The following is a 21,157-nucleotide window of genomic DNA, read 5'->3' as shown; positions in this document are numbered from 1 at the left end:
TCAAGATGCTGTATTTCAGTCAGGCCATGCTCTCTTGACCCTAAATGTACAGGATTCAAGGGTAAACCAGTTGTGTACCGGGATGTCAAGAATGGCAATTTTCCAATGCCAATCCATCAAGGTCATGGGTATTACATTCCTTTTACAGTGGGATTACAGCCATATCAGTTCATGGTGCTGGCCTTCGGCCTTATGAAAGCTCTGCAGATTTCACCACGATGCTAGTGTTAGATTTTGTCATTTTCCGGTGGTTTGGAGTCCATGTATTTCTGTACTTGATGACTGGCTGGTGAAGTTTCCTCCCCAGTTGATTTCGGAACCCTTGGTATGTACTTCAGCCCTACTTCATTCATGGGGTTTTCTATCAATTAACAGGAAGCACCCTTAACCCAAGTCTGGGCCTGTTGCACAAAGGGCCTCCGCACTCGTGGTAGAGGCCCCGCAGAAATGGGATAGTCTCCGCACTCAGGGTGGAATCCCCGCAATAAGAATTCTCATCACGAGGATTCTGCCCCATGTGTTGAGACTTGACCACGACTGCGGGGCCTCCGCTACGAGGACGGAGGCCCTTTGTGAATTAGTCACTCAGCATCTGATATTTATTGATGTGATACTGGATGTGACCTGCAGGATGGCTTATCCTCTTCCTCGCAGGATCTCAGACATTTGGGTTATGATGTCATGTTCTGGATTCCAGCAACTCTTTGAGTTCTGAAAGTTCTCCACCTTTTAGGCCTACTGGCCTTGTATTCTCTCCTGGTGCCCTTTGCCCAGTGGAGGAGGAGGTCCTTCAAGACTGCGGAGGGTGGATGTGTCCTCCCAATCTCACGGTGGGTCACCCATTCTGCTTTAAACTGGTGAGGCCACCATTGTGACAGATGCCGCCTCTTTGTGCTGAGCAGTCACTTGGGAGATGATGGTGCGAACCTTTGATCCCTGGAACAATGGCTGCACCTCAATGTGCTTGACCTAAGAGCTGTTTGCCTAGCCGTAAAGCCTTTTTCCCACTCCACCTCATGCCGAGTGACACAGCTTCTCTTGGATAACGCCATTGAAGTCTACAACTGTTAGAAATTGGGTCTCTATTTGGCAAAGGTTTTCACCCTGTCTAAGTAGGGACCACAATCCTAGTCAGTGTAAGTCAGTCACACTCGATACATTGTCCTCTGCTCACCCTCTGGTAGCTTAGCACTGAGCTGGCAGGTTCAACTTAGGAGGCAATGTGTAAAGTAATTGTGCAACACAACAAACAGTAACGGAATGAAAACACCACAAAAGACTCTACACCACATTAGAACAATAGATATAATTTTTATAAATGAAACAAGACCACAATGACAAACATCCAATGAGCAGAAGTCGAGATATGAATTTATTTATTTAACTTATACCCAGTTGTACCTTTGAAGTGGTGATGACTTCAAAGAAGGGTCATTGAAGTGTAGCGAGGTCCTTTCTTTCCAGCCCTGGCTCCAGACTCACTACAGAGAGGGGGGTGATAATCAACCCTTTGAGTGGGGACAGGACATTGCCTATTCAGGGGTGTAAGTGTCAGCTCCTCCTCCCACATTGCTCAGGATGAGCCATCAGGAAGTAGATAGGTATTCAGACACACCTAACATTCTTTTGTTTGTGGTGGTCTAGAGTGAATGCACAAAGTCAAGCTGTCACCCACCCCAGAAGTGTATTGGAGAAAGGCTGAAGGCGCACAGAGCTGTAAGAGCAGAGAAATGGCCACTTTTTAAAAGTGGAATTTCTAAAATAGCGATGTCAAATCCAACTTTACCAGTAAAGAGGATTTGTCATTACCATTCCCAAGAATTAAAACATGACAGAGCTACTCCTTTCGATTCAGGATTTTTAGCTTCAAAGTGTAATTAGGAATTCCCAATGTCTGACTTGGAAAACAGATCTAGGCGTAATAACCTACGAATTTTGGGCATACCCGAGGGGAGCGAGGGGGGAATATCAGGCAATTCGTCAGCGAGCTTTTCTCGGAGGCCTTTCCGGAATTAACCCACTGGAAATGGGACGTGGAACTTCAAATGGCCCATTGATTTCCATTTCAAAAAAATACTAGACTTGATGCAAATGCTAAACCAAGAGCCATACTGATCTGCTTAAACAACGTTTTGGCTAGAGAGGCTCTTTATGACCTGGCCAGACCGGATCGAAAACGTAGGGGGAAAGGCCTGGAGTTTTTTGTTCGCCCCGATTACTGCCATGCCACTGTCCAACAACGCTGGCAATTTCGCCAACTAATTCCACCTTTTCAGGCCAAGGGCGCCCAGGCCTTTCTCCTGAACCCCTCAAAACTGAAAGTAATTTATAAAGAGACATCATACTTTCTAACATCTGAGGGGGCAGCTAAAGAGCTACTACCCTCATTTTGATCTTTTCTTACGCTATCTCTGGCGGGGTATCTGCTGTGTGCTTTTTGTGTTCTCTTCTTATTGGTGTGAAAATGAATCAGACGTATACTTTCTTTTCTTTTTTCTCATTTATGCCACAGTGTGATAACTTAAAAGTGTAACGTGATGGGAAGCGAGTCGCGAGGCACAAGATGCTTCTCACATCATCAATGTCAGGGACTACTCAGTCCCTTTGCCCTATCTGGGTTGGGGTCAAGGGGGGGGAGAGGGAGGGGAAGGGGGGAGGCATTGGGTGGCTGGGGAGCGGTGAGGGGGGGCAAGCAAGGCCAGAAATGTTGGAACCGAGAGCGATTTGTGGTGTAATCTGAATATGAATATGAATATGAATCATAAAACATTTTTTTCTCTTAAAGGGGAGGTACAGATTAATACAGATACACCTGAGGGATTAATGTTGCTTTTGCTGAATAAATCATGAAGATGGGAAAATTGAGGATCTGTTCCTGGAATATATGTGGTCTCAATAATAGAAAAAAAAGGGGGTTCTGCGCACAAATAATACAGAGTATGAGGATAGACTTATTGTGTCTTCAGGAAACGCATCTTACCTGCAATGATAGCCATCTATTTAACGACCTGGGTCTGTATCTATTGGGATGTACTCGCCAAGGCACCACTACAAAAGGGGTGGCGATTCTTATGAGAAGAGGACTGGGGTGTCTCAAATGTACTAAAGTAGATCAGTATGGTAGATGGATGATTCTTGAGATCAGTATTGATAGCAAAGTCTGGACAATATGTTCAATCTACGCTCCAAACTCGAATGAACCCGATATTCTGAACTTTTTAAGTTTAGAATTAGTTGACTGGCCATCTCCTCTAATAATCTGTGGAGACCTAAATATCCACTTGGAAGGCGGTTTGGATATACGGGGCGACTCATTATATCCAGGCCTAAAAAAAAGACATATAAGGCATTAAGAGGTCTAGTAGTGGATTTCGGTCTGTGCGATGTGGGGTGTGCTAAAAATCCTCTGTCACCGGGTTTTACATTCTTCTCTGCCCCGCACCAGAAGTTTGTTCGGTTGGACTATTTTTTTGCTACTGCTGGGCTCATTGATAATATTTTATTCGAGACATTCCCTCGAATAATTTCAGACCATAATCCGGTGCTGATAGAGGTTAAACAGAGGCCGGATGTATAGCAGAGGTAAGACCTTGGTCATTTGAGCGGAAACTGTTGGCAGACCCATCATATATAGAATATATGGGTAAGTGGATCAGGGAATTTTTTGAGTTTAATAGAGGAAGGGCTTCTGCTCAAAATGTCTGGGTCACTTTTAAAGCTGGGGTGCGCGGGGAGACATTAGCTTACTCGATCAAGAAGCAAAAAAATATTCGGAATAAACTCGACATATATTATAAGGCGGTACAGGAATGGGAGGAAAAGTTAGTTACTGCCATTAGTCTATCACAAGATGCCGAGCATATTAAAATTACCCTAGCCATACACAAAGCAAGGCTATATGAGATATTTGCGACCAAACTGGTGGAGCAGGTGGCAATTTTTAGATCACAGGTATATGAAATGGGGGAAAACTCGGGCAGGATCTTGGCGAAAAAGATAAGACAAAAAGAGGTACTTCATTCTATTAATGCAATACAGGGTGAGGCAGGCCAGATCCACAATAATCCTGAGGAAATCCTTGAGGTTTTCCGGCAGTTCTATTCTAAGCTGTATGAGCAGCATACCTTAGTGTATTCTAGCGATTCTATTCTGAATTTTACCACTCTAGTTAACACCTCAAAACTAACCACTGCCCAGGCACAGACTTTGGACGCCGATATTACATGGGAGGAAATTGAGACAGCCTGGCTTTCTCTTGTCGTTGGCAAAGCCATGGGACCTGACGGTATCCCTCTGGTGTTTTTCAGGTTATTTAGGCATTTATTAAAACAAGATCTGCTGGCTACCTTCCTGGAAGCACAGAAAGGGGCGGCTCCAGCCTCCTGGAGACAATCAACAATAATGGCGTTTCTTAAAAAAGATAAATCTCCCCTTAATCCGGCCTCTTACAGGCCGATTTCGTTAATCAACGCCGACAGCAAAGTCTTCTAAAAAATCTTAGGCTCTCGAATCTCAGGGGTAATTTCTTGTATAGTGTCACACTGGCAACACGGGTTTATTCCCAACCGGGACACCACGGATCATGTCCGGAGGGTTATTGCCTTAATGGACTGGGCACAGTGTACTAATACGGCCATAGGGATCACCCTGTTGGATGCCGAGAAGGCATTCGACAGGGTGGCCTGGCCCTATCTCTGGGATCTGCTTTCTCTGAAAGGGTTTGGTCCACGCATGATTGTGGCATTGAAAGCTCTGTATGAATCACCAATTTCTTGTATCAAATTTGGGGCAAATAAATCTGGCCTGTTTCCTGTTTATCGAGGTACAAGACAAGGGTGTCCGTCTTCACCGCTTCTTTTTGCCATCTATATCGATATCTTTCTTAACTAACTGAACCAAGCGGAGGATATAACCCCAGTGGACGTTTCGGGTACCAGATATAGAGCACTTGCCTATGTGGACGATGTGGTGGTGATCACCACAGGCATCGCAAAGGCAATGCCAAAGATCGTAGAGCTTGCAACTCAGTTTGGCGCTTTTTCGGGGTATAAATTGAACATGTCTAAGACCCAAACATTATTTGTTGGCCAGAATCCCCCTGCACATCTTAACACAGTGTCTGTTGCAACATACTTGGGCATTAAGATTACAACCCCAGTGTCTGCTATTCCAGAACTCAACTTCAACCCAGTTCTTGAAAAGGCTAACTCCACAATGGAACGTATCGATCACCTGCACCTGTCTTTATACGGGAGGAATAATGTGCTAAAAATGTTAATACTGCCAAAACTGTTATATCTATTCAGAACTATACCTCTCGAATTTCCTCTTAGCTTTTTTAAACAACTGGAGAGGATGGCTGCGAGATGTTTGTGCTGCTATAAGCGTCAGCGTAGAGCTTATAAAAAGATGATTCTTCCGAAGGCAAGGGGGGTGGGGTATTCCACATTTCATGTTTTATTACTTTGCGTCTGTACTACAGTTTATTACTCCTTTAATAATAGGTGCTAAGACGCAAATTTTAGAATCTCATGCTCCATCTATATACGAGTTTGCTTTAGGGGTTAAGGCTCGTGGCTGCCTGTTAAAAAACATAGAACCTAGCTACTACAAAAAAACAAAATTTAAGACCTTGAAAGCAGCGTTCCGGGCCTGGAAGTTAATCAGGCGCCATGTAGGGATTTTAAAAATTCTGAGACATACCCCTTTGACGTCACCACACATTTTTCCTCCTATCTTTAGAGATCATATAATGACGAGATGGCGCAACTGTGGTATTAACTACCTTGGTGATTTATGGCAGAATAATCACATGATATCCTTTCCAGACCTTCAGCTCAAGTTCAATCTTACAAATGTTGATTATTTTAAATGCCTCCAGTTGCATAGCTTTCTTAACATTCTAACGCCTCTGGAACGCTCTGGTCTACAGAAGATTCCCTTGATTGACAGTTTGTACAGTAAAAAAAGGATTGGCTTTTTTTATAATCTAATAATATCATTATGCCCAGATGACATACTGACTGTTCAAGAGAGATGGGCCGAGAAGCTGGGCTCTGACAATATTATGATAGAGGACTCTATTTCCCTGGCCAATTCCATTGTTTTGACAGGTAGAACTCGCACACAGCACTATATAGCTCTTTTCGATCTATATTACACCCCCGCAAAATTTCTAAATGGGGAAAAACAGATGGTACATCATGCAGTAGATGTGGGCTGTGGGCTGTTTGCTGCGGATGCAGCTCATATGTTTTTTCTCTGTCCACAATTAACCCCATTACTGTCTGCAATTCAATCTTTTCTTTCCGTATTACTCGGATTTTCACTAAAATTAACAGCGGAGTTAGTACTAATAGGGGTGTCCTCTGCCACATTGGTAGACGAAAGGAGAAATCTGATATTTATCTCCATGGCAATTTTGCGGGGCTGTATTACTCAAGAATGGATTAGTCCAGAGTCACCATCCTTCTGCACTTGGAGGGCTCGCTTGCTAGCTATGCATAATTTAGAACATGCCATCTATAGAACAGAGGGGCGGAAAGAAAGAACTTTAGGAGGGAAAATATGGGCGCCAGTCCAGCAGTGGATTCAGGGGAACTGGGGTAGCTTTATGCCCGCTGTTATGTTTGTCGATGTTGTATTCTCTCTTTTTTTTTTGCCTTCTATATGTATGCTGAAATGTTGTGTTCTCTCTCTTTTATGCTCTTGGAAGTTCTAAAACGCATTTCGAAATGTATGCAGTTCTTTATTATTTTGAATTTACCGCAAAATGTATGTAATCTGACTTGCTTGCAATAAAGGAAAAAAATAAAAAAAATAAAAAAAGGAATTCCCAATGTTAACCTAGGAGAGGAGTAGGCATCACAGTAGTGAAAATGAATGTAGGTGTTTTTCACTACCAGAATATTCAAAACTTAAAAGTACATGTCCTACCTTTTACTAACACACCACCCTTCCCTAAGGGCTTACTAGTGTCATGATCTCAGCAACAGCACAACCCTCAATTTGACATCGCCCATGTTTCCATTCTTCCCCCACCCTCTGGATAGGCACATTTATTCTGTATTGAAATACTGTGTGTTCTGTTCACCCGAGTTTTGGCCCTTTCCAAAATAGACACATAACTGTCTGAAAAAACAAGTGAGCAGCACATTTCTCCGGAAGGCTTCAACCTCCTGTTAACTCTGTAGGTGCAACTGTTAAACAATCAAAACTAATTACATTTGCTGGTTGGGCAGTTGCTGTAAGTTCCTGCCAATTAGCTTCAATCAACATAACATTGTCTGAGGCTGTGTTGAACATTCCATGATCCAACAGGTGCCTTCCTGCAAATTAGCCTCAATCACAGAAATTAACCTGGAGCAGTGTTGATTGTTCTTGGACCCCGGCAAATGCTTTCATGCCAATTAAAATCATGTGAATCAACTTCCAGCAACTTCTAGTGTTTTTCCCCCTTCATGTGCCCTGTAGGTGGCTGGCAGCTCTATAAATAGACAGCCTTAGCCCATTAGTGTTGCTTGGTCTCCCTGCTGACCACTCACCTGTTTCCTGTGATTGGCTTCTCTCCTGACATCATTCCAGCTTCCCCAGTGATCCGCTGCGGATTCCAGCTACCGCCTGAACCACGATCTCTGAAAAAAAGCAAGTAGAAGAAAAAGATTAGGGAGAAAACAAGAGCAACTCCAACTTTAAGATATTCTTGTTCTCAATTGATATATGCATATATTTAAAAATTCTGAGCTCCGTAGCCTTTCTGAACAATATAATTGCAAGGCAATATTTTAGGTGCAAGATCTAATCTTCTCTGATAGGCCTCTGTCAGACGCCAGCTATTTTCCGGACACCCCTCAAGTCAGTGTTCATGCCATAAATAGGCTGGCATGAAGTATTTTAATATTGCCTAAGGAAATCTACTACTTACAACAGTGAGTCATAGACCAGTTACAAAGTGCCCAGTCAGGAACTCATTTTTTGTGAGTCCTTGGACCTTGGCAAGTTTCAACATCCAGTTAAGAGACTATTAGAAGACTCATTCATCGGAAGGACAGTGCCCAGTAGATGCTTGTTTGAGATATGATCACAACTAATGGGTTACATAGTACAAAGGGGAAAAAATGGCTAAAGGTTGTGCATTCACCTATTTCCTTGTGTCTTACAGGTACTCCTTAACCAGTGCACCAAAAGATCGGAGACGGGCCCATGCGAGGTTCACTGCAGTCACCATGGAGGAGAACCACAGCATCCTGTCTTTCCAATCCAAACCCCAACCCTTTCCGGGGCCTGTGGTTGCATGTTATATACTGACCTTGTGCACAAGCCCCTAGGAGGTAGCCGAGGATTCAGCTTTGCCACATTGGAACCATTGCAGATTCAGGTTAGTGGCTTATTACAGAGAAGACCAAGCCACAACAATACTGCTCCCTTTGTGCGGCTTCATATCAGACCATGACCAAATCACCACTGATGAATTGGCCGAAGCCCTAGCCACAGACATGACTAATCCAGGTAATCTAGAAGGGGAATTTCAACAACTGCAGATAGAAATAAATAGGTTAAAGATTGAAAATTTCACACTTCAAGAGGAGTTGCAAAATGTTAAGGTCCAGTTTACACAACTGAGATAGGCCTGCCAAAAGTAACTTGTCCAGTTTTAGTTTCCCCTACATTTGGAGAACATTTCCACAATGCTGCCTCTCCTCTCACAGATCAGAATCTGCATGTAACTGTAGCAACACCTAATCCAGTGCCCTTAGCCCCCCTAGAATGCTTTCATGGTGACAGCAGTGAATTTGCGGCCTTCTTGAGTCAGTACCAATTATATTTCTTATATAAACCCCAGGTCTTTCCCAATGACGCCACCAAGGTAGTCTTTATAATTTCCTGTTTATAGGGAGTGGCATCCAATTGGTCTATTCCCCTGGTTGAGAATAATGATCCTATTCTATATAATTATCCTGCTTTCAAGACAGCCATCACTGAGCTGTTCGCTAAACACATATTTATTCAGTCAAGCGACAATGAGCTACTAAATCTTCCGCAGGGATCTAAAGATCTATTAACCTACATAACTGCATTCAATCATTTAGTAGCCAAAACAGGTTGGTCAGAAGGAAAAAGAACATCCTTTTTTTTACCAAGGGTTAAGAGACGATCTCAAAGATTCCTTTTCACATGCCGTGGACCTCCCGGAGGATTGCTCTGAATTTATTGACTTGGTTGTCAAATTAGACCATCGATTAGGGGAACGAACAGACCAAACCCATCAAAATTCTAGGATAGTTATTCTTAAGACAGAAAAGAGAGAATCAGATAATAAGGTTCCAGAAGGTGAACCAAGGAAATTGGAGGCATAAAAGGTCCCCTGTCTAGCAAAGAAAAAGAACGTCGCCACAGACTACACCTGTGCCTTAATTGCGATAAGGAAGGGTACTTTGCCCGGGAATGTACTATCAAACCCAAGAAGAACAAAACCATGGCCAGAATCGATAATTCCAATCAGGAACAGGGAAACTAGAGCTCTTGTTGGGAAACAAGATTGTCTCATCAAAAGAAATTACTCAGATCTCATAATCTCTCACCAGCATAAAGAACTGAGGGGCATATTATCAAGGGACTGAGTTAAAATTATCGCCACTTTAGCGGCAGAAAACTGCCGCTAAAGCGGCGATAATGGGCTTGATAATACGCCCTTGAGAATTCCAATAGAAGCCCATGTTCACAGCAGAACATGGGCTTCTATTGGAGTTCTCAAGGGCGTACTATCAAGCCCATTATCGCCGCGCCGCTAAAGCGGGGATAATTGTAACGCCGTTCCTTGATAATATGCCCCCCTGCTCTTCGCCACCTGACCCTTTGGGGTTCACTCAATTTTCATTCAAGTGGAATCTGGGGGAAGTCCACGTGGGGAATTTCATTTTATGTGTAAAATTCTGCTCCTATGAGGTTTGAAAGTGTTTATTCTTTGAGTACAGTACCTGGCGGAGTGAAGTGCCCACAGTAAAAATACTCACCTGAGCAGAATGGCGGAGGGCTGTGATTTAAAAGGATTAGGAAACGTTTTTAAAGTTCTTCAGCAGGAACTCATGGTAGTCAGAGAGGAAAACAGAACCTTGAGGTTGAAAATGGAAGCGTCTAGCAGGTAAACTTCAGAGTTAGCAGCTAAATTAAAGGGTGTGGGTTCAGGTATAGAATTTGTTCCACCATCCTCTGAGAATTGAGATTCAGGTTCTACCTCCTCGACCACAGGTTTTACCACTCATGTAGTGCATTCATTAGCACAAGTTATTCCTATAGCCCCACAAGAACATTTTAGTGGTGATCCGCAAAAGGCCCAAATTTTCCTAACATAATGTTCCCTTCACTTCATATGTCGTCTGACGATATTTCCAGATGCACAGTCTTGAATAACCTTCATACTATCTTATCTTAGCAGATATGCAGCTTAGTGGTCAATACCTCTGGTTACTCAAGATACCCCAATTCTATAAAACTTTGAAGAATTTAAGACAGAGTTTTTAAGAATATTTCTTTGCCGGAGAGTGGCTCAAACCACTGATAACGAGCTGCTGGAATTAAAACAAGGGAATTGTGAGTTGGTAGCCCACTTGGCCCAGTTCAAAAAGTTGGTGGTTGAGATAGACTAGCCAGAGGGTAAAAGTGCTGCCTTGTTCTATCACGGATTGAAGGATGATTTGAAGGACGCCCTAGCACAAATTCCCAATAGACCAATAGAGGTATCTGCGCTCATAGATTTGGTTCTTGAAATAGACTACTAGCAAACGGAAAGAAGAGGAGAGCGCTAACTAGAGTTTCGTCCCAGTGTTCCCTGGTTTGACCGAACTAGAGTGGACCCTGTAAGATTTCAGGAGAAAGATCAAGGTGTGGAACCCATGCAGTTAGGTGTCCTTTAACAAAAGAGGAGAAGGAGAAGCGTAGGAACAACAATTTATGCCTTTACCAGGGAGCAAGTGGACACTATGTAAAAATCTGTGACAAGAAACCAAAGAGATTTAAGAGGGAAAATTTGCAGCACTACCAGAAGGAGAAGTTGGATTGGTGAGTGCTTCTGAAGAAGCAACTCAGAGAGATCATCAAGTTGCCAATACATTGCAATCATTGGCCCCATAACTTACCTTATCAATGACACTTAATTTTCCAGGAATTACACTATCAGAGGTTGCAGTGATGGTGGATTCGGGAGCAACCGAAAATTTGTGTGATATCAAATTTGCCATCCAGGTGGGTTTAGAAGCCATTAAAAAAGAAAAAAAAATGAAGCAGTGAGAGAGGTGGATGAAACCAACTTGTCATCGGGACCCTTAGTCAGTTATACGGAGCTAGTTGAACTCATCTCCGCTGACGGACATAGAGAAGAGATTCAATTAAATTTGATAGATGATCCCCAATTCAAAATGATCTTGGGTTTACCATGGTTAACAGAACATAATCCCATGATAAACTGGAGCGAAAGAACCATTGTCATGGATTCCAGTTATTGTAAAAGCTATTGTTTCAATGCCAGGTCTCAGTCGAAGAGGGACAATCCTGCCACAATGCTATGCAAGAGTGATGCAGAAGTGTGTGTAGTGCAAACTATAGAAGTACCAGAACAGTATCAAGAATTTGCTGATGTCTTCAATGAGGTAGATGCTGAAAAGCTTCCACCACACGACTGTAAAATAGACTTAGAGCCTGAAGCTAATGTTACTTGTAACCGAATTTACCCGCTAACTGAAGCAGAGAATGAACACCTATGAAAATATATTTGAAGATATTTGACAAACGGATGCATATGACAATCGCAGTCTCTAGTCTCCTCTCCTCTTTTCTTTGTTCTGAAGCGAGAAGTAGGGTTAAGAACCTCTATTGATTATCAAGCCCTGAATCGTATCATCACTAAGAATCATTACCCTTTACCCATAATATCAGTCTTGTTAGATCAGCTGAAAGGAGCTAAGATCATACCAAATTGGATCTAAGAGGGGCTTATCACCTAATAAGAATACGAGAGAGGGACAAATGGAAAACAGCTTTCAGAGTAAAGGGGGCTTATTTGGATCTCAGGCGGGTGGCGATCCGCCCGCCAAATGTGCCTGTGTCACCCCCATGCCATATTAGTATGGCGAGGAGCACCGTGGCGTACGGAGAGACCGTCCGCCGCTTTTCCACCGGTCGGATTGCCAGCCGGGTGGAAAAGTCAGACAATATGGTGGCGGTGCCTTGCAGGCACCGCCATCCATATTATCATGTGCATTCTGAAAGGCCTTTCCATGGCCGCGATGCCCGGCGGAAATGCTTTGGGGGCCGGGCCCCCGGGGGGTGGGGGTGTGGGGGCTGCACTTGGTGGGTACCTATGGTAACCCCCTTCAAGGTGGTAGCCACCGCGAGGTGCCTGTCAAGTTGTGCATGCCAATGCACAATAAGCATATTTCACATTGCGGCGGATGCTTCTTACAGCACCGCCTGCCTCAATGTTAAATATGTGGGATGCAACCGCCAGGGTGTCGTTCATATCCTAATGGGCCTGGCGGGACCACCACACCTCTGGTGGTGGGTCCCATTTACCGTTACGGTGCCCCCGCCATTGTAATGGGCCCTTCACCCGCTACCGCAACGGTAAACGGGAACACCCGCCAGAGGTGCGGCAGGCCCGCTAGGCCCATTAGGATGCGACCGCCACCCTGGTGGTCGCATCCCGCAAATTTAACATTGCGTTGGGCTGTGCTGTAAGCAGCACCTGCCTCAATGTGAAATATGCATTAGCATGCACAACATGACAGGCACCGCACAGTGCCCATAGGTACTCCCCAAGTACAGCCCCCACCACCCTGGGGACCCATAACGGACCCTCAAAGCATATTCTGCCAGCCTTTCCATTGCGGCATCGCCGCCATGAAAAGGCCTTTCAGAATGCATATGATAATATGGATGGCGGTGCCTGCAAGGCACTGCCACCATATTGCCTGATTTTTCTGCCTGGCCAGCAATCCGACTGGTGGAAAAGCAGCGGACGGTCTCTCCGTCCACCGCAGTACCCCTTGCCATAATAATATGGCGGGGGTAACACAGGGACATTTGGCGGGCAGAAAGATCATAATAGGCCCCAAAGTATGGACTCTTTGAATATCAAGTAATGCCATATGGTCTCTGCAATGCACCTGCCGCATTCCAATATCTCGTAAATGATGTGCTAAAGGAGTTCATTGGCCAGTTTGCAATATTGTACATTGATATTATCTTTATCTATTCAGCCTCTGTGGATGAGCATGAATTCCAAGTGAGAGGGATACTACAGTGGCTACGAGAAAACAGCTTATATGCTAAGTTGGATAAATGTGCATTCAATGTAAACTCAGTAGACTTCCTGGGTTTCATAATCTCTCCTGAAGGAGTGACTGTGGATGAGAAGAAAATTCAAGCAGTGCTCAATGGGCCACCTCCAACCTCAGTGAAAGAGATACAAAGCTCCATTGGTTTTGCAAATTTCTACTGAAGATTCATAAAGGATTTCTCTTTGAAGGTCATGTCAATCACCAGGTTTCTTATGAAGGGAGTTCCTTTTCAATGGAACAAAGCGGCTGATGAAGCTTTTCAGTCTTCAAAAGCTAGTTTCACTACAGCTCCAATTCTGTTACATGACGATCTTTCCGAACCATTCTATGTGAAAAACAATGCCTCAGATTAAGCTACTGGAGGAGTGCTGTCTCAGAAACATAAGAGTACTGGTCAATTACATCCAGTGGCATACCAATCCAGTAAGTTGTTAAAAGCTGAAATAAATTACACGATTACCGAAAAGGAACTACTCACCATTAAGGATGCCTTCAATGAGTGGAGACACTACCTCCTGGGGGGTAAACATGTGGTTACAGTTTTTACTGACCATAGAAATTTGCAATACCTGAAGTCTGCAAGAACCTTAACCCGGATCACTGACATAATATCGATTACCAAAATATCCCCATACACAAATATTGACACATAAATATCAATGTGAAAAATATCGACATCCTATCTTTATAATGTAAAAAATATCGATGTACAAAATATTATTTTTTATATATAAAAAATAAGTTACATAAATTAAATAATAAAGTTAACTTAAAAAAAATATTTAGATGAAATGAACATTTTAACAAATATAATAAATAAATGTAATTTAAAAAAATGTAAACATATAACATGTAATATATAAATGTATAATTACTTTAAAACAATTAATAAACTAATATTTTAATTTATGTTCAAATGTTATAATTATTTACAAATATATACATAAATATATATATCTACATACACCTACAACATAAAATCTAATTTAAAAAAATTATATTTTAAATTTAAACATTAAAATATTTTATCATTTTTAAACTTACATTTTGCACTCCATTACTCCATTACTCCATTACTCCATTACTGCAACAGTAGGGAAAGAGTTGGAAAGTGGAGGGGAAAAATTTACTATTCCCACTCCAGTGAGTGCAACAGTAGGGAAAATGTTGGATAGCAGAGGGGTAAAAATGACTATTCCCAATCCAGTAAGTGCAACAGTAAGAAAAGAGTTGGATAGAGGAGAGGTAAAAATTACTATTCCCACTCCAATTATTGCAACAGTATGGAAAGTGTTGGATGGCGTAGGGTTTAAAATTACTATTCCCACTCAAGTGAATGCAACAGTAGGGAAACTGTTGGATAGCAGAGGGGTAAAAATGACAATTCCCATTCCAATTACTGCGCCATTAGGGAAAGTGTTGGTTAGCAGAGGGGGAAAATGTACTATTCCCACTCCAATGAGTGCAACAGTAGGGAAAGTGTTGGATAGCAGAGGGGTAAAAATTACTATTCCCACTCCAGTGAGTGCAACAGTAGGGAACTTGTTGGATAGTGGAGGGGTACAAATTACTTTTACCACTCCAGTGAGTGCAACAGTAGGGAAAGTGTTGTATAGCGGAGGGGAAAAAATTTGTATTCCTACTCCAGTGAGTGCAACAGTAGGAAAAGTGTTGTACAGCCTAGGGGTAAAAATTACGATTCCAACTCCAGAGAGTGCAACAGTAGGAAAAGTGTTGAATAGCGCAGGGGTAAACATTTCTATTCCCACTCCAGAGAGTGCAACAGTAGGGAAAGTGTTAATTAGCAAAAGGGTTACAATTCCTATTCCTACTCCAGTGAGTGCAACAGTAGGGAAAGTGTTGGATAGCGTAGGGGTAAAAATTACTATTCCCTTTCCAGTGAGTGTAACAGTAGGAAAAGTGTTGGATAGCGTAGGGGTAAAAATTTGTATTCCAACTCCAGAGAGTACAACAGTAGGGAAAGTGTTGGATAGCATAGGGGTAAAAATTACTAATCCCTCTCCACTGAGTGCAACAGTAGGGAAAGTGTTGGATAGAGAAGAAGTTAAAATTACTATTCCCACTCTAATTATTGCAGCAGTAGGGAAAGTGTTGGATAGTGCAGGGGTTAAAATTACTATTCCCACTCCAAAGAGTGCAACAGTAGGGAAAGCGTAGGGGTAAAAATTACTATTCTTACTCCAGTGAGTGCAACAGTAGGGAAAGTGTTGGACAGCATAGGGGTAAAAATTACTATTCCCATTCCAGTGAGTACAACAGTAGGGAAAGTGTTGGATAGCGGTACCACACATACAAATAGGATGTGCCCACCCCACTGGCGGGCGCATCATGCATATTTAACATTTCGTGGGCGGTGCTGCCAGCAGCACCCACCGCAAGGTTATAAATGCAAGTTGTGCATTTCCATGCGGCATGTCAATGTGACAGGCACCACGCGGTGCCTGCCACGTTGACATGCAACTGCAGTACCCCCCATGTGCACCTCCACCCCCTAAAATACCTGGGGGCCCGCTAGGGGCCCCCAATGGCAAGGACCACATGCCTGTCCTAATATGGATGGCGGTGTCTACCAGACACCGCCACCATATTAAAACCTTTTCTGCCCGGTCAACTCATGCGGGCGGTGGCGATCCGCCCAACATTCTAATGGGCCCCTAAGTATTTGATTTCAGTTGCTGCTTCAATGTGTGTTTTCCCCCAGAACCAGGCCGGTGGTTTCTTGTAGGTATTGTCAATTGTTCTGCCCCTTATTTTCTCAAGATTCATGTTTAGGCCGTTTGCTTCAGAATACTCTTGTGTTATAATGTGGAGGTGCAGAATGCCGACCTGTGTGTGGCTGACCAGGACTATGTCATCCGCATAAAGAAAGCTTGACAGTGCTAGGCCTATTAGTCTGGGGGCATGGGAATTACAGTAAAAAAATGACACTACCTGATACGCCCAGAAAAGATTGAATAGGGTCGAGCCAAAACACAACCCTGTTTGAGCCCCATGATCGTCTATATGAGTCTTGATAAAAAATGAACCGTCACTGAGCTTTGCCAAGTGTCTGTATGAAGAGTAATTAACAGGTTCTGCAGAGTCTGTGGAATCTCCAACGTTCCAATTTACTACAGAGTCTGCCTCGATTCATGTGGTTGAAGGCGGCTTTGTAGTCAATGAAGCATAAATGTAACAGCATTTTTTATGCTTTTGCCTTTTCAATTAGCAGTGACATAGCCAAGACTTTTGTTGTTGTACAGTCTAATTTTGAGAACCCTGTCTGGTTAAGCGGTATGATAGATCTCTCGTTGGCCCACAACAAAAGATCCTATGATAATGTTCCTGCAAAATATTTCACCTCATTGTCTATGAGAGCGGCAGGAAGATAATTTTTAAGCAGGGACTTGTTACTGTTTTAGATTATTGAGCCCCTCCAGGAAGATGGAATTGTAGCAACCTGCCTGATTTCGGAAAAGAAAGGCTCTTGGACTTCCACTCAGAGTTCTGCGTCCTGTTTAAATAATGCCGGGGGGATCCTGTTGGGCCTTGGGGTTCCCTCCCTCCTCCTTTTGCCAATTTGCCTTCTTATTATTGCCATATTGAGTGCTGGTGATGGTATGAGCGTCATGCTTGTTTCTGTTGGATACAGTACTGAGTTGGTGCCGTCAACTACTTGGATGGCGAGGAGGTTTCCAGTTAGATGTTTTTCCGGTTCTGGACCGGTAGTATGTGGGGTGTGGTCTTGATGGAAGTGGTCTCCTAGGTATCTTACCTATTTATTTTTAGAAATGTGGAAGGTAATGCCCCCATGTGAGGGGCGAGTAAGGCTGTTGATCATTCCCCAAAATCTACCACTGTCATTGTGCTTGATGTCAGCATGGAGTTTTGTTCAGATCTCCTCTTCTGTTTGCCTGCCTTGTAGCCCATTTTGATCTCTGTAGATGTGTTTTGGCTGCTGCAGTAGTGTCTGAGAAGCATTGGCAGTTGAGTTGTGTCATAGAGACCTAAGCGCACAAATGATCATTCTTTTGCCATTCTTGATTTGGACCCATTGCGTTTTTGCGATGCACCCCAACCCGTCGTTATTTTGGTGCACCTTTGGTTTGAGTGGAACAGTAAAAGTCTCTGTATTGTTGGTGGTGAAGAACTTCCATCTCTCTAATGATCTTGTGCCTGACCATGCCTTGAATATATATATGGCCGATTGCAGAAGGCGCTCAGTTATTGCCTCAGCAAATTTGATCTTCTTGTAGTTGATTGTAGAGATTGACTCTGGTGCAGCCCGTGACTGCAAGAAGATGGGCATTGCTATTTTTCTTGAGAGCTCTTGGGGTCGGTGCTCACTGTCACTTTTGTCTCCCAAGTGGAATGCAATGACCAGTTTGAACAGGGAAAGGGAGACGAAAGTGTAATCTATTGCTGTGCTTGTGGATGAAGAGTAGTAGGTGGCTGCCTGAGGGTTGTTGTCGGTGAACCTCCCATTGGTGGCTCTTTGGTTAAAGTGCTCAAGGTCCTCCAGTAAGCGCAGGCCTGTTCTGGTTAGATGACTCTATTTGCTTTTTCCCTGTATGGTTTCGCCCCAGAGTGATGATTGAGCAGTCACCGCGTCTTCTGAGGAAGAGCATAGCAGGTATTGAACCAAATCACCAGTGAGGAGGATGTCTGTTGTTTCCCCCTCGCTTATGTATGCCTCAAGCTGATCAACCAATTGATCAACCAATTGCCAAGCTTTCTTGATTTTCCTTCTTGGGTAGAATATAAGCATTGATAAGTATTATATCTGAAGTCCAGTTCTGTGATCCAGCAGTTGGTTCTGATATTTTTATTGTGTTAGTTACTGATGTGGTTGAGCGAAGGGGGTGGACCGAGGCTGTGCATGTAATTGAAACATAGGTAACCAGTCCGCCTTGTGAGTGGCCATATTTTGCCCCTCTAATTGCTGGTGTAAAAAAAGTACAGAAAACCTTGGAGGTGTAGTGGATCTGTCTGCCAGGTTTTCTGCAGTGCAATGATGTCAAAAGATTGTCAGTAGATGGTAAAGTCCGGATCTCACACCTTGGTGGCCACAACATTAATATTCCAGGTACACAGATGGAGTAGGTTGTTGCTTTACATGACTGGTAATTTGCTCTGCTCTTGTCATGACTGCCCAGTTGATTGCTGATTTTCTTGAGATCCATCTAAAATCATGCAGAGGATATAGATTCTCTGGCTCGTGGCACTATCTGAGTCTTGAGAGGACTCCTTGGTTGGTGACTACCCTTTTGCTCCTCTGAACACCGAACGCATGTGGTGTTGTTGAATGAATGAATGAATGAACCAGATCTTGTTATGCGCATACTTAGCCCAGTGGGCGTCAAGGCGCCTAAATCAAATATAGCAGCACAGAAATCCCCCATTCTGCAATCTTCTCTTATTGATATGCCCTCTTAAAAAGGTAAGTTTTAAGGGCTTTTTTAAATGTCTCCAATGTAGGAAGGGTTTTGATTAGGATGGGGATAGAGTTCCAGAGCTTTGGAGCGGCAACAGAAAAAGCTCTGGCTCCCCATCTAACTGATTTAACACCAACAAATGGTTTTCTATTGGCCTCTGACAGCAGGGGTCCAGGGTAGCCGGGTTCATGAAAGGGGGTCATTTTTATTCCTCAGTTCTCAAAGATGGATCTTTCTGCAAGGACTTTCAGTGCAGTATTCGATGTTCTCAAAATACTCTTTGTGACTTCTCCCTTCATTGGTGGATAAATTCTATCAACTCCAGGTGTGCTAAGTATAGGTCTGTCAAGGATGGAATGTTTTCCAGCAGCCGGAGTATATTTCCTTGAATCAGGGCGCCCTGTGATCCTCTGGATTTATTCTCTGGGCTGAAGATAAGGATGTTCATTTCCGCCTGTGAATGTGTTGCAGTATGTGCGTGGTGTATCATGGGTTCAGAAGAGAAGCCAACTGAGTGTTGATCTTCAGAGGGTGCTTGGTTTGTTCCCCTTGCCTTTCTTCCTTTATCAAATTGGTCACCGTCATTACATTCTGCTGGGGTCAGCTGAGCTATTCCTTCCCAAGGGAGAGTGTCACATCCATGCCCATCAGGCAGAGATTGGGCTGCCTCATCTGAACTTCGCTGCTTTGTCAGTGGTTTGGTGAGTATGGTGGGAATTGTAGTGTTTCCTGGCTGGTTTTTCCTCTTGATGGCAGGGTTCAAACCCATCTGACTGTTGCCATTTACTGGTGCTACCAGAGGGTCCATGTTGGTTGAATGTAGTGTTAGGCCATATGCTTGTTGGTAGTTGTGTGTTCCAGCGCCTGTCCTAGTGACGCTTGTTTCCACAGACGCTCCAACTATTTTTGATTCTTTGCTGACTGGTTTAGTGGCAGGATTAGCTGAGTTTCTGGGCAACTCTTCGACAGTGCCTGAAATGGCTTGGCATGGGGTTGCTTCGGTGGGCTCTTGGGTCATGGTCATTACAGGTTCCAGTGGCTGTTTGGTCATCTCAATGGGTGTGCTCTCAGTTTGACATGATGTTGACCTAAAAAGAGGGTAAAAGTTTGCCTGGTTTATACCAGATTTCCTGTTCTGGCCTTTTCTCCATTGGGCCCTTCTTTGCCTTGCATTTGTTCTTGGATCTGGGGTGTCTGGTACCGTCCTAATAACCAGAGAGGCCTCATTGTTTGGTTGGGCCATGCCTGTTTTTAGGCACACTTCATGACTGAGGGCAGGTTCCACTGCATATTTATTCAGAATTTGGTGCAGGTGTTTGGAGGGTGTATTTCCATGCACTTTTGCTCTGCGAGAGGAGGCTGCTCCCTGGTAGGTAGACTGTTGGCATCTCAAATTTAATTTTTTAGATCCTTACATAAATTGCCCAGCATTGGAGGGGAGAAGCTAGTTTGTCCACTATTGGGCTGCCCCCACAGCTGGGTTTGTCACCATGAGGTCTGTTCTTTGCACGTTGGAAAAGTGAGTTAAGATCTCCTGACTTCCCATCAGTGCCTGCTACATAGACTACCAAAGTGTTGAGAAGGGTTAACTGCATGCTCATTTTGTCTGCTTGATATTAGTGAGCCTCCACCGAGAGTTGTACTGTTTTTAGCAAACTTGCTTAAGGGCTTTTAGTGTTGGCTTTTTATCCCTCTGGAGATCCTGATGACTCTGCTCCTGCCTATCCTGTTTTCCAACTGCTACAGGGTTGCTGCACAGGGATGTGTCCTGGACATCCTGGGCCTCATTCATGAGAAATGATGCATCGCTGCGTGAAAGCAGCAATGCGTCACTTCTCAGTGCGCACTCCTTGCGACATACCTGATGCGTCATATTTAATGTATGACGCATCATGACGCCAGGAGTTACAGATACGTCAGTATTTCTGACGTATCTGTAAGCGCAAAAGTGACGCATTGCTGGAGTGTGTCACAAAAGTCACTTGGTAAATAGTGCGCAACATGAGGCATGTTTTACGCCGCTGATGCGTCACAAAAAGTGACGCATCGGAAGAGCAAAATTGACGCAAGGCCTCATAAATGAGGCCCCCTGCGTCTAGGCTGCTAACATGTCTTCCCATTCTTGCATGTCAAGATATGAGAGTTGCCCAGGAGCTTCTGGTTTGTACCTTTGTGCACTCTTTTGCGAAAGTGGAAGCAGTGTAGATGAGTGACTTAGTTTGTCACAGGTTGAAGAGAGTGAAGTTATTTGGGCGGTTTGGGCCTTTAGGACTGTTGAGAGATTTTGGCCTTGGTCTGGAGATGTCGGATTATTCAACTGCGTTATAGTTAGGGACTCATTTGTTTTGCAGTTCTTCGTCCTGAAGCTGGTATGGGGCTCATTTGTTT

Source organism: Lissotriton helveticus, chromosome 6, assembly GCF_964261635.1.
Source record: "Lissotriton helveticus chromosome 6, aLisHel1.1, whole genome shotgun sequence".
Lineage (NCBI taxonomy): Eukaryota > Metazoa > Chordata > Amphibia > Caudata > Salamandridae > Lissotriton > Lissotriton helveticus.
This window is presented reverse-complemented; position numbering follows the sequence as displayed.